The sequence below is a fragment of the Cervus elaphus genome, chromosome 2 (assembly GCF_910594005.1).
Source record: "Cervus elaphus chromosome 2, mCerEla1.1, whole genome shotgun sequence".
Taxonomy (NCBI): Eukaryota; Metazoa; Chordata; class Mammalia; order Artiodactyla; family Cervidae; genus Cervus; species Cervus elaphus.
In genome coordinates this window covers 43,873,795-43,886,574 of record NC_057816.1, presented here as the reverse complement: position 1 = coordinate 43,886,574, position 12,780 = coordinate 43,873,795, and positions in this window count along the sequence as shown.

Below are 12,780 nucleotides of genomic sequence, written 5' to 3'. Positions count from 1 at the left end.
GGGAGTTCAGACTGAATCTTCTATGAGGAACAAAGGTTATTACTATCTCTACGGCATATAGAAACACCTTCAATCACATAGTAAAAGAAAAAAAAATGGCAAACATATTATGAATTCTGTGAAGTCTGATTTAGTTCAACCTCTTTATACATTGGGGATTGCCAGGAGGCTCAGTGGTAAAGAATCTGCCTACCAACGCAGGTCATGTGGGAGACACGTATTTGATCCCTGGGTCAGGAAGATCCCCTGGAGAAGGAAATGGCAACCCACTCCAGTATTCTTGCCTGGGAAATCCCATAGGCATAGGAGCCTGGCCAACCACAGTCCATGGGCTCACAGAGTCAGACACAACTGAGCATGCACATGCTCACTAACCTTGATGCTTTATTTCAGGACTCACACAGGACATTATTTCAGTTTGCATTAGAAAGATTTTTTTGTGTCCCTTTTATTTTATACCATGGAGCATGTAGGTGGCACTTTGCTATCACGTGGATATTTATTGAGATGTTTTCTCCACCTATCACATTTTCAAAGGTCCAAAAATTTGATTGAAATCCAGCAATGAATACAGAAAGCTTCAAAAAGGATGTTCTGGATAATCATGTTGACAGATCTCTTGTGTTGAGTTACTTGAGATTGATCTAATAGCCTTACAGTCATTTGGTCTAAGATGGTCTTAGTCTTTTATATCAATTCCTTCTGATTTTAGAAATAATAAATATTCTTTGTACAATGAATAATAAATTCAATTATAATACAGAGAAAATTAAAACCACACAATTCCCTTGTGAATATAAAATATTACTCTATTTTTTTCCAAAATATAAATTATATCCAACTTAAACTTCCCCATTTTTCTTAGACATTATTTCGTTATTTGCGTTGTTGGTGAATTTGGGTGGTGTGTCTTGCTCTGGAACTTATTGGCTCTTGAGTAGTGGTTGGTTTCAGTGTAGGTATGAAGGCTTTTGGATGATCCTTTATTACTTAATGTTCCCTGTAGTCAGGAGTTTTCTGGTGTTCTCAGGTTTTGGGCTTAAGTCTCCTGCCTCTGGCTTTCGGTCTTATTCTTCCAGTAGCCTCAAGGCTTCTCCAACTATACAGCACTGATAATAAAACTACTAGGTTAATGATGAAAGGATTCTCCACAGTGAGGGACACCCAGAGAGGTTCACAGTTACATGAAGGAGAGGAGAGGGAGGAGGGAGATAGAGATGAGCAGGAGGAGAAAAGGGGGGACTCAAGAGGAGACAGACAGATCTAGGCAGTACTCTGTCCCCTAAGTGTTCTCTGTAGCCCAGAACACCCACAGAGATTCACAGAATTGGATTGAGAAGAGAAGGGGGAGGGAGGAAATAGAGGTTATCTGGGGGAGAAAAAGGTGAGTCAAAAGGGGGAAAGAGTAATCATCACACTCCTGAGTAAAAATGGGTACTGAATATTGGATTCTTAAATGTCCAAAATTGATATCAAATACTGAAAAACAAAGATTAAAAATCTAGAGTAGAGGTTAGACTCTTAAAAATACAATATTAAAAACAAAACACAGAAAATTTGAGAAATATATATGAAGTTCACTTTAAGAATAGGGTCCTTTTTTGCAAGGTTATAGTGAAATCAAAATGAAAATTAAGGAGTAGTAGAGGAGTAATAGAGGACTTTAAAGGAAAGAAAAAGAAAAAAGAAATTTTTTAAATTAAAAATATAATAAAAATATATCAGAATTAAAATAAAAATTAAGGAGTAATAGAGGAGCAATAGAGGAATTCAAAAGAAAATAAAAGAAAGAAAAAGAAAAAAAGAAAAAAATTAATTAAAAAATAGTAAAAATATATGAAAATGAAAATTGAGGATTAATAGCAGAGTAATAGGGAATTTTAAAAGAAAATTAAAGAAGAAAAAATTAAGAAAAGAAAAAAAGAAAAAAAATTTTAATTAAAAAAAAAAAGTAAAAATACATCTAGGAATTTCTCTGGAGCTGTTCCGGGCAGTGTGGGTTCGGTTCAGTGTCAGATATCTCCTTGTTCCAGCTTACACTTCTCGATATCTATAGGCCCCTTCCGGTGTAATTGGTGTTAACTACAGGGATTTTAATCTGTTGCCCCTGTCACTTCTGAAGCGGTTCCCTTCGTTTATTTGGCTTCTGTTTGCTGGTCTCTTCCGTGTCTAATTCCCGCCCTGACACAGGCCGGCGGAGGTGGTCTCTTGTTTAGGTTCGCTTGTTCAGTCGTGCGGCAGGGAGGGAGGGGCGCTGCAGACAAATGTCACTGGCGTGTGTGGGGAGCACTCAGAGTGTTCCAGCCACACTGGGTTTGCCCCAGCTCACAGCGCATGTGCTACACTGCTCAGGCTCCAGGCTGCTCTATAGGGAGCGAGCCCTGAGTTGCGTGCGGTTCCAGTTTTCGGGTACTCCACAAAAGCACAGACTCAGTTCGGCCCGAGCAGCTCAGGCAGCCAGGAGCTTGACGAGCGCACTCTCCCCGGGTGCGGTGCGCCTTATCCCCTCCGCGGTCCCAGTCTCAGTTTCTGCCCGCTTCTGTCCGGTGCGCCTTGTGTCTGTTCTGGGGAGCTGATCTCTAGCCACGACCCTGCTGGCAAATGTCAACCATCCAGAATCTCAGGAAGTCTTTGGTTAGAAACTGGGAGCCTGTTTGCAGTTTGGTAGGGGTGCCGTCTCTGGCTGAGTTTGCCCCTTTCCCCTCCCCCCTGCCTCCTGCCTCTGGCAGGGGATGGGCCAGTCCGTAGCCGGCTGGCTCCTCTCTGGAATTGCTCAGTCCTTCCTTTGTTCCTAAGCAATGCCGCCCACTCCTCTCTGTTCAACCCCCACTTGCTGGTGGCGGATGCGAGCGTCTGGTGTACTTTTCTGCTGGGAGTTGCTTTTAGGCATGTAATCTGTGGGTTTTATTTATTTTTGCTCCCAGTTAGGTTGCCCTCCGAGATTCGAAAACTTCCCCCAGACCCGCCAGTGACAGGATTTCCTAGTGTTTGGAAACTTTCTCTATTACCACTCCCTTCCCGGGACAGGTCTCCGCCCCTAGCTCTTTTGTCTCTCTTTTTATCTTTTATATTTTGTCCTACCTCCTTTCAAAGACAATGGCCTGCTTTTCTGGGCACCTGATGTCCTCTGCTGGTGATCAAAAGTTGTTTTGTGCAGTTTGTTCAGCGTTCAAATATTCTTTTGATGAATTTGTAGGGGAGAAAGTGATCTCCCCGTCCTATTCCTCTGCCATCTTAGCTCCCCCGACCCTTTTCTTTTCATTTCTCTTCTTTTCACAGCTATTTGTAAGCCCTCCTCAGACAGCCATTTTTCCTTTTTGCCTTTTTCCTTGGGGATGGTCTTGATCACTGCCTCCTATACAATGTCACAAGCTTCCATCCATAGTTCTTCAGCAACTCTGTCTATCAGATCTAATCCCTTGAATTTATGCATCAGTTCCAGTATATAATAAGAGATTTTATTTAGGTCATACCTGAGTGGCTAGTGGTTTTCCCTACTTTCTTCAATTTAAGTCTGAATTTGGCAATAAGGAGTCCATGCTCTGAGACACAGTCAACTTGGCTTGTTTTTGCTGACTGTAGAGAGCTTCTCCATCTTTGGCTGCAAACAATTTATCTATCTGATTTCAGTATTGAATCATGATTCCAGTATTGACCATCTGAAGATGTCCATGTGTAGTCTTCTCTTTTGTTGTTGGAAGAGGGTGTTTGCTATGACCAGTGCGTTCTCTTGGCAGAATTCTGTTAGCCTTTGCCCTGCTTCATTTTGTACTGCAACACCAAACTTGCCTGTTACTACAGGTATCTCTTGACTTCCTTCTTTTGCATTCCAGTCCCCTATAGTGAAAAGGACATTTTTTGTTTTGTTTTGTTTTAGTTCTAGAAGGTCTTATAGGTCTTCATAGAACTGTTCAACTTCAGCTTCTTCATCATAACTGGTTAGGGCATAGACTTGGATTACTGTGACACTGAAAGGTTTGCCTTGGAAATGAACAGAGATCATACTGTCATTTTTGAGATTCCACCCAAAAACTGCATTTCAGGCTCTTTTGTTGACTAGGAGGGCTACTCTATTTCTTCTAAGGGATTCTTGCCCATTGTAGTAGATATAATGGTCATCTGAGTTAAATTCACCCATTTCAGTCCATTTTAGTTCACTGATTCTTAAAATGTCAATGTTCACTCTTGTCATGTCCTCTTTGACCACTTCTAATTTACCTTGATTCATGGAGCTAACATGGCAGGTTCCTATGCAATATTGTTCTTTACAGCATCAGGCTTTACTTCCATCTCCAGTCACATCCACAACTGGACACTGTTTTTGCTTTGGCTCCATCTCTTCATTCTTTCTGGGGTTATCTCTTCACTTTTCTCCAGTAGCATATTGGGCTCCTACTGACCTGGTGAATTCATCTTTTAGTGTCATATCTTTTTGCCTTTGCCTTTAGCTTTTCTTCTTTTCTCAGCTTTTTGTAAGGCCTCCTACATACCTCTGTAGATTGGGGGAAAAAAAACCCAGCCTAAATCCTGAGAAAGAGACACAAGAGATCATATTTACTACAATGAATACTAGGGTGCTTATATCTTTTCCAATTACTCCTTTTGATTTCTTCCAATACATTTGTGATTTTTGTTCAGTCACTAAATCATTTCCAATTCTTTGCAACCTCATGGACTGCCGCATGCCAGGCTGCTTTGTCCTCCACTGTTTCCCAGAGTTTACTTAAATTTATGACCATTAAATCAGAGATGCTAGCTAACCAACTCACCCTCTGGCACAGCCTACTCCTTTGGACTTCAATTTGTCCCAGCATTGGTCTTTTCCAAAGAGTCAACTCTTCAGGTGGCCAAAGTACTGGAACTTCAGCATCAGTCCTTTCAGTGAATATTCAGGGTTGATTTCCTTTAGGAGGGACTGGTTTGATCTCCTTGCAGTCCAAGGGATTCTTAGAGTCTACTGCAGCATTGCAGTTTGATGGCATCAATTCTTGGGCGCTCTGCCTTCTTTGTGGTTAAACTCTCACATCCGCACATGACTACTGGAAAAACCATAGCTTTGACTATACAGATCTTTGTCAGCAATGTGATGTCTCTGCTTTTTAATGCAATATCTAGGTTTTTATAGCTTTTCTTCCAAGGAGCAAGCATCTTTTAAGTTCATGGCTGCAGTCACCATCTGCACTGATTTTGGAGCCCAAGAAAATAGTCCATCACTATTTCCACATTTCCCCCAACTATCTGCCATGAAGTAATGGGAAACCATGATCTTTATTTTTGGAATGTTGAGTTTCAAGCCAGTTTTTCACTCTCTTTCACTTTCAACAAGAAACTCTTTAGTTCTTCTTCACTTTCTGCCATAAGGGTGCTGTCATCTGAATATCTGAGGTTATTGATATTTCCCCCAGCAATATTGATTCCAGCTTGTGCTTCATCCAACCCAGCATTTCACATGATGAACTGCACATTTAAGTTAAATAAACAGAGTGACAGCATACAGCCTTTACATAATCCTTTCCCAATTTGGAGCCAGTCCATCATTCTACATCCAGTTCTAACTGTTGCTTCTTGACCTGCATACACGTTTCTCAGGAGGCAAGGAAAGTCGTCTGGTATTCTCATCTCTTTAAGAATTTTCCACATTTTTTTTTTTTTTTTTTTGTGATCCACACAGTCAAACATTTTGGCATAGTCAATGAAGCAGAACTAATATTATTCTTTAAAAATAATAGATTTTATTAATATTTTAAAATAACTGATTCCACATTAAACAAAACAAAAACACTGCAAGACAAGTAATACTGACTGAGGTAAAATTATAGAAATTCCCTAAAAAAAAATTCCTTGACATCGCTCAAGCTCACAGAGAGTAAACTTAGAAGACAAAATTTTGCCTTCTTAATTTTTCAATCCGAAAAGTGTAGTAACATGATCGTTTTATTGAGTTTCAGAATGTATATCTAGACCATTTACTTTGTGGGTGGTCTTGCATAATAAACTTACAATGAAGTAGGTAGATTTACGTTTGTATTTGATAAGTTTTGTGTCACAGAACCTCACAATGGCTCTGTGACATGCGGGTGGGCAGGGCTAGACAACAAAGAGGGGAGTGAGAGTAGCAGCCATATTGTAGCATGCACACATCTTCTGTGATTATTCACTCAGGCACTACAGTAAGCTAAGACTATCATGAAGGCAGTTTGCATGCAAGAATCTTACCCTGATTTTAAACTAGAGAGCTTACACTAATTCATCTTCTCACTGTTGCTTGACGGGCAGACTTTTAATAAACACACACTTACAGGCCCAGTGTCCTCCTCTACAGGAAGCTCTGGGCTAGTCCCATCTTCAAGCTCTTCCTCTGAGGTGATCCAGTTCACCAGTGTCTCCACAAGAGGAAACATTATACTTGGGTCTGGTGACCTCACTTTTGTCATTATTTTGTAAAATACAGAAACATAGGGAAATAAAAGCACTATCATGCCAGCATTCCTAAAAAGACTTCATGACTATGACAAATCATACTATTGTAGCAATTATCCTATATTGGCATATTTCACTTAGGAAAGGAGAGTGGTAAGGAAATTGGTTAAGACTTGGAATATAAATCCCTTGGGGTTGATGTTAACAAGAACCTGCCCCAGCAAAGAATGGTTGTGCCTTTGCAACATACTGTCATTTTAAAAAAGCTTGTTCATAAGCACTTAGGAGCATCAGTCACTTGAAATGTACACAAACGGTACATGTGTCTTAAAAGACTTAAAGACAGGGTCAAGATTCCTACTCCTTTAAAAAATTCTGTGTTCTCAAACTGATTGTTCAGTGGAAAATATGTCAGGGAAGAAAGGTAAGGAAATGTGTGACTTCTTCAAAATATTTTTTGGCTTAATATTTCCAAAATGGTCACTGTTGTTTCTGTTTTGACTGAGAGTAACGTATTCATGAACCTGACCCAAAGGGGTGTCTGAGCTGGGGCTCTCTACTGGCTCCCATGAGGCAGGGAGTTTCCTGGCCTGTTTGTTGCTGGGGGGCACTGGGAGGCTTGATCTCTGTGAGGATATGGGGCAGAGAAATTTCCATTCTAAAGTGGTGACCAGAGGAATTCTTATGTTGAAGTGCTTTTTTACAATCCAAAATTCAATGAATCAATACGGTAAAGTTCTTCTTCCATGACAGAATATACTTAGTGAAACCTCAGAAAACAAGTTCCCAAGTTTTTCAAGACATTTGCTAAACTCTATAGAGATGAAAGAATCTTTCCAACTTGTCTGGTAAATTAAAAATAAAAATTATTGACAGAGGCACAGGTTGGGTTTGTGATACAATCAGTGACTCTTGATGAGAGGATGTTTGCAGATATGTTTTTGAAGATAAGCCAATTTGTTAAAGAAATCTTGTTTCAGGAAATCTAATCATCCATATTAACCCCATTGGAGGACTGGTGAAATGTAATCACTTGAACAAATGGGTGGGGTTCAGAGACACAATATAAGGAGACTCCAGGAGGCAAAGTCAGTCTTCTCCAGAACTGAGAGGGAGTGTTTGGAGTTCACCTGCATCTTGAGACTTCTGAAAGCCACACTTGGAACTCTTGACCCCTGAACCAACTTCATATTATTCTCCAGGGTAGACTGTTTCTACAGCTCCTTAGGTGAGTACACATTTCACCACAGAACAGCTTCTGTGACTCTCCTGAGGGAAAACAAATGAAATTCCCTAATTTTAATTTATTGGTAAAATGAGATTTTTTTCAATGTAACAACCCTGTTTACTAACTTAGTGAAATGATCCTGTTCTGGTTTTGTTAGCTTGTCTTAGCATGAACTGTGGAATGATTAGGGGGATGCATTTTACTTCTGTGATTGCATTTCTTTCTTAGTTGTCCCCATGCATTTTAAGGACTCAGAAAGTGGCTGACTGATATGTTTTGTGTTTGATGTAGCGTCTAAAAATATTTAAGACTATTTGATTCAGTATGTAGTACCTATCACCACTTACCCGAAAAGTGGAGTGTGTCTGTATACACCAGGGAGATAATACTCTACACTATTGAGAGTGCACACAATGAATTGCTGAAAATATTGCTAAAGTGAGGTAACTATCATCCCTCCAAAAATATACATTTTTGACAGAAATCTTAAAGAAGCTAGGGAATGATTGAGCAGTCAGAAAAGTGACACTGGTTGGATAAGTTACAATTTGCCAAGATTTAGTTTCCTCTTTATTGACTCTGAATGTACTCAAAGTGCTTTAAGAAGAAAAAAAAAATTTGGATACAAATGCAGATTGAGATTAAAAAAAAAAAAAGGACATCTAAAGAAAATGCATGATAATTACATGAAATAATAAAAACACAAGGTTAATCAACTGCCTCACACCAAATCAATGGCTGGCATAGAGAATCGTGACTGTTTGCAGAAATCAGGACCCACCATGTACAGCCGTCAATTCGGTCAAGCTCCTGAAGCTCGTGCTCTCTAGAGGAAAACAAGACCTCAGCAAAACTGAGCTTCTCCAGTAGTTAGAAGGGAAACAGGCCAGAAAATAGGTAGTGTTGGTGAGGCCACTGAGAAAATTTTCTGCAGCTCTTGAAAGCTCTCTTTGTGTTTCTGTTTTCCATTTGCATCCAATGAAAAATCCAGATTCTTCTGCTCCTTAAGCAGTGCATTATTTAGTCACAACCCAAGTCTAATTTTGTTTGTTCCCTTTTTGTCCTGGGGATAGAGGAATAAACTGATGTTCTTCCCTCAGGAAAATGGACTCAGAAATCCCAGAAGCCTTCCAGAAGGATCTCACCTGCCTCGTCTGCCTGAATTTCCTTCTAGACCCAGTCACCATAGGCTGTGGACACAGCTTCTGTAGGTCCTGTCTCTGTCTTTTTTGGGAACAAGCCGAAGTCCCTGCCAGTTGTCCGGTGTGCAGACAACGATCAGAACAGACAAACTTCAAAACTAATTTTCTTCTGAAGAATCTGGTGTCCACTGTTAGAAAAGCCAACCTCAGGCAATTCCTGAAGTGTGAGGAACAGCTGTGTGGGACCCACAAGCAGACAAAGACAATCTTCTGTGAAGCTGACAAGAGCTTGCTCTGTTTGGTCTGCTCTCAAGGTCAGGAGCACAAGACTCACAGACATTGTCCCGCTGAAGAGGCTGCTGAGGAATCCTGGGTGAGTGATGCCTCTGAGACATGTAGGAAGCTTGGGGGTGGTACAGCTAAGAGACTAAAATGATGATGCTTAAATCCTCTCTTTACTGACTTGGTAAAGAATCCACCTGCAATGCAGGAGACCTGGGTTTGATCCCTCGGTTCAGAAGATCCTTTGGAGAATGGAAAGGCTACCCACTCCAGTATTCTGGCCTAGAGAATTCCATGGACTATACAGTCCATGGAGTCACAAAGAGTTGGACATAACTGAGCAACTTTCACTTTTACTGAGTGCCACGAACAGATCTAGTTTACAATAGTAAAGTGGTGAAGAACATAGAGCAGTATACCTGCTTTGTGGAACTTGTATACAATGGCTGGCTGATGAGGCTAACTGAAATTATTTGAGTGATGTATTATTATGCTAATGACACTGTAGGACCTTCATTTTAAGAAAGAAACTGACTGTAAAATCAACAAGTGCCAAAATACTTTTCATTGAATACAGGTTTTCTAATCCTAGACAAGAAGGAAGATATAGTCAGTACATTAGATTTTACAGAAGATAAACATAAGTATATTCAAATTTTGATGTAAGTTGCCACAGCAGCTGAAAATTAGTCATACCTTTGGCAGATAATTACCTAATGATGTGTGGATTTTTAGTGTAGAATTTCATAAAACAGATCATGAGTGAGGAAAAATAGGGACACCTGGTCACCTGCCATGGTCTGTCAGTGTCTCCCTCAAGGACTTTTATCTAATAATCATCAGTACATCCCAATCTTTGGGCTCTGAATCTCCAATGTATTTGCTTTTCTTATACTAAAATTTGTACTTCTTTTACAGGAAAAGTTGGCAAACCAAATGAGGTCTTTATGGGAAAAGATTCGAGAAACTGAAAGAAATCTCAAGAAAAATGGCAGAGGAACTGACCCTTGGATGGTAAGTAGAAGAACATATTTCTCTGAAAAAAACAGATTGAGGCAGACAGTCAGACACTTGTCATTAATAATGTGAGCTGAAATTACCATGTATAGTGAAATTCAGAGAGGGAGTTGAACACCGTCAGAAAAAATCTTATCACCATTCAACCAACATTTTCATGCCTCTCGAGCTCTTTAGAATCCAGTGGATCAATAACTAAAACAAAAGACCCATTAGAAGAAAGTTCTAAGGTGGAGGTTTATGGTGTGATGTGGATGATTATATAGACATGATTCAGTATCTCAAGGAAAATTTCTCAAGTTTAAGATCAATTCCAGTTCTGAAGTTCAAGTAAATGTTTTAAAATCCATGGGTTATTTCAGGCACAGATTTCTGTCAGTCATACATTCCAGAAAGTAAAAGGCATGTCATTGGGAACCACAAAGTACTGTGGTTAGTACAAAGCACTATGGCTAGTACTAATCTGATTAGTACATGAGCCCAGGTGATGCAAAGCAAACAGGAACAGTTAACTCCTTAACAGTTTAAGGAGTGTGCCCATCATGGTGAAGAGTGATTGCTCTCTGGCTAGAGAGTGATATTGGTTCAAGTTGGAGAAAATGTGACATGTTAAACAACTCAGGGGGAAAGGAATAAGGAGAATGAGTTGGAGCATGAGAGAATGAATCATTCAATACCAGGAGGAATATGAAATGGAATGAAGAGAAATGATCTTCCAAACAGTATGGGAAGAAGCTTGTGAACTTACAGGGAGGAAGAAAACTGATTCATAGAGAAAAGAACACTAGAAATAAATGATTGAGGCTGGACAACTGTTTGAGGGCAGGCAATAATTTTTAGGAAGATGTTTCCTGAGATTACCAACACTGAAAGTATTGTGTAGCATGGCTGCTAAGAGAGAAAGCCAGGAGATACTAGGTGAAACACAAGCTTACTTATTAGCATTGTAATGAGGATATTTCATATGACACATGAATCACCCATAAATTTCAATCGCTTACATGAGCTCTTTCACATTTAACAGGAGGCATATGAAAGAAATGATTCACGAAAAGATTTTCTCCAAGTGTTTCAGGAACTCCTGAATTAGATGAAAGTTGTTTGAGGAAAGGGTGGGTTTGGTTTCTGATCAATTAAAAAGAATGAAAACAAAGTAAGGAAAGAGGAATGAACTTGACTTCTGAGATGAGAGAGGGCATGCATTTAGCATGGATGTAGCTTCTTGGGATAGAATATGAATCAGAGCAAACTAAATGATGAAATTCATCTCTCAACAGTTTTATGTGTATCGACATGGAGACATGGTTAGGAGAACTTATCAGATGGCACCCCCATTTCTCCCAGAGGAAGAAGATTACTATGTAGAGAGTGTTATAAAAGAAGGCCAAAACATATGCAATCAACTCAGAAGAAGGCAAGAGGAAATAATCAGAAAGAAGAGAGAGCTCCAAGAAATACACAAGGAGCTCATTCAAATGTGCTCTAAACCAGATGTGGAGCTGCTCCAGGTAAGAACTGAGGATCTGTTTGAAAATACATTACCTGAAGTTCACACCTTTGACTTCCCTGACATAGTAAATTTCTTCATCCCCTGAGACTAAGATGGGATTCTCTCCTACTTGGAAATATTATAGATAAAGTACAACTCATGCAACTCATGACTGAGCAAGCTTTACAATATTCTGATCCTAGACATTCCTCAGGGAATATTCCCTTTTCAAAATCTCCTTTTGTAACTTGCCTCTGTTAAAACCAGAAAGGAACAGCTTATGTACTCATTCCATTTTTTGGTCTCCAAATGTGTAATGGGAGACATTTGGGCAAAGTGCATATGTGTATGTATATACATATATACAAACACACATACATGTATATGTGTGTATGTGTGTGTGTGTGTGTGTATTTCCACTTCCTATTGGGATATACCAGGTCTCACTAAACATTAGTTTGGAGCTTATTACACTCTGGGGAAAAGCCGCAGGAAAGATCATTGTGCAGAGAGTGGAGGGTGAATCACCAGTACTCTTGTCCTTTCTCTGTTTCACCTTTCGTTTTATTAACTCATCAAGAAATACATTCCATCCATATAAAATATGTTGTCCCAAAGGTTTTTGTTTTTGTTTTCAGAAAGAAAAGGAAAACAGATGTCTCAGACTGTTTCTGATGGTGATGATTTGAACTCCGCTGAAGTTTTGCCAACCCAAATCATGGTTGCCTATATATAAGGTCTAACTTGTCTTTTTTTTTTCTTGACAGGAATTGGAAGACAAACTGAAATGGTAAGTTTTTGATGCTGATGAGGGCACCTGTGGGCTCTGCCAGAGATACAGCAGCACTTAACAAAGCGATGACGTGACTTACCTAGATAATGCTAGATTGCTTGTGTACATGTGTCTACACCTGTTTTGCTGAGTATGATTTCTTGCTCAAAAGGAAGTTAGCCTTTTTGTTCCTGTGGCAGAGGGAGGTATTATCCAGCTCAGTGCAAAAATTTTTTAAAGGTCAGTAATTTCTGATTTAGATTTCAAAATCACAAGCAGCTAGACGTGCAAAGACTAGTTTTTCCCGGATTTGAGGTTAGAGAGGCAATTATCTCTGAGAAATGGGCTGGAATCAGGGCAAGAAGAAGAGTGAGAGTAATTTTCCAAAAACAGCTCAATTCTATCCCATGAGGGTGGAGAAGAGATTTAG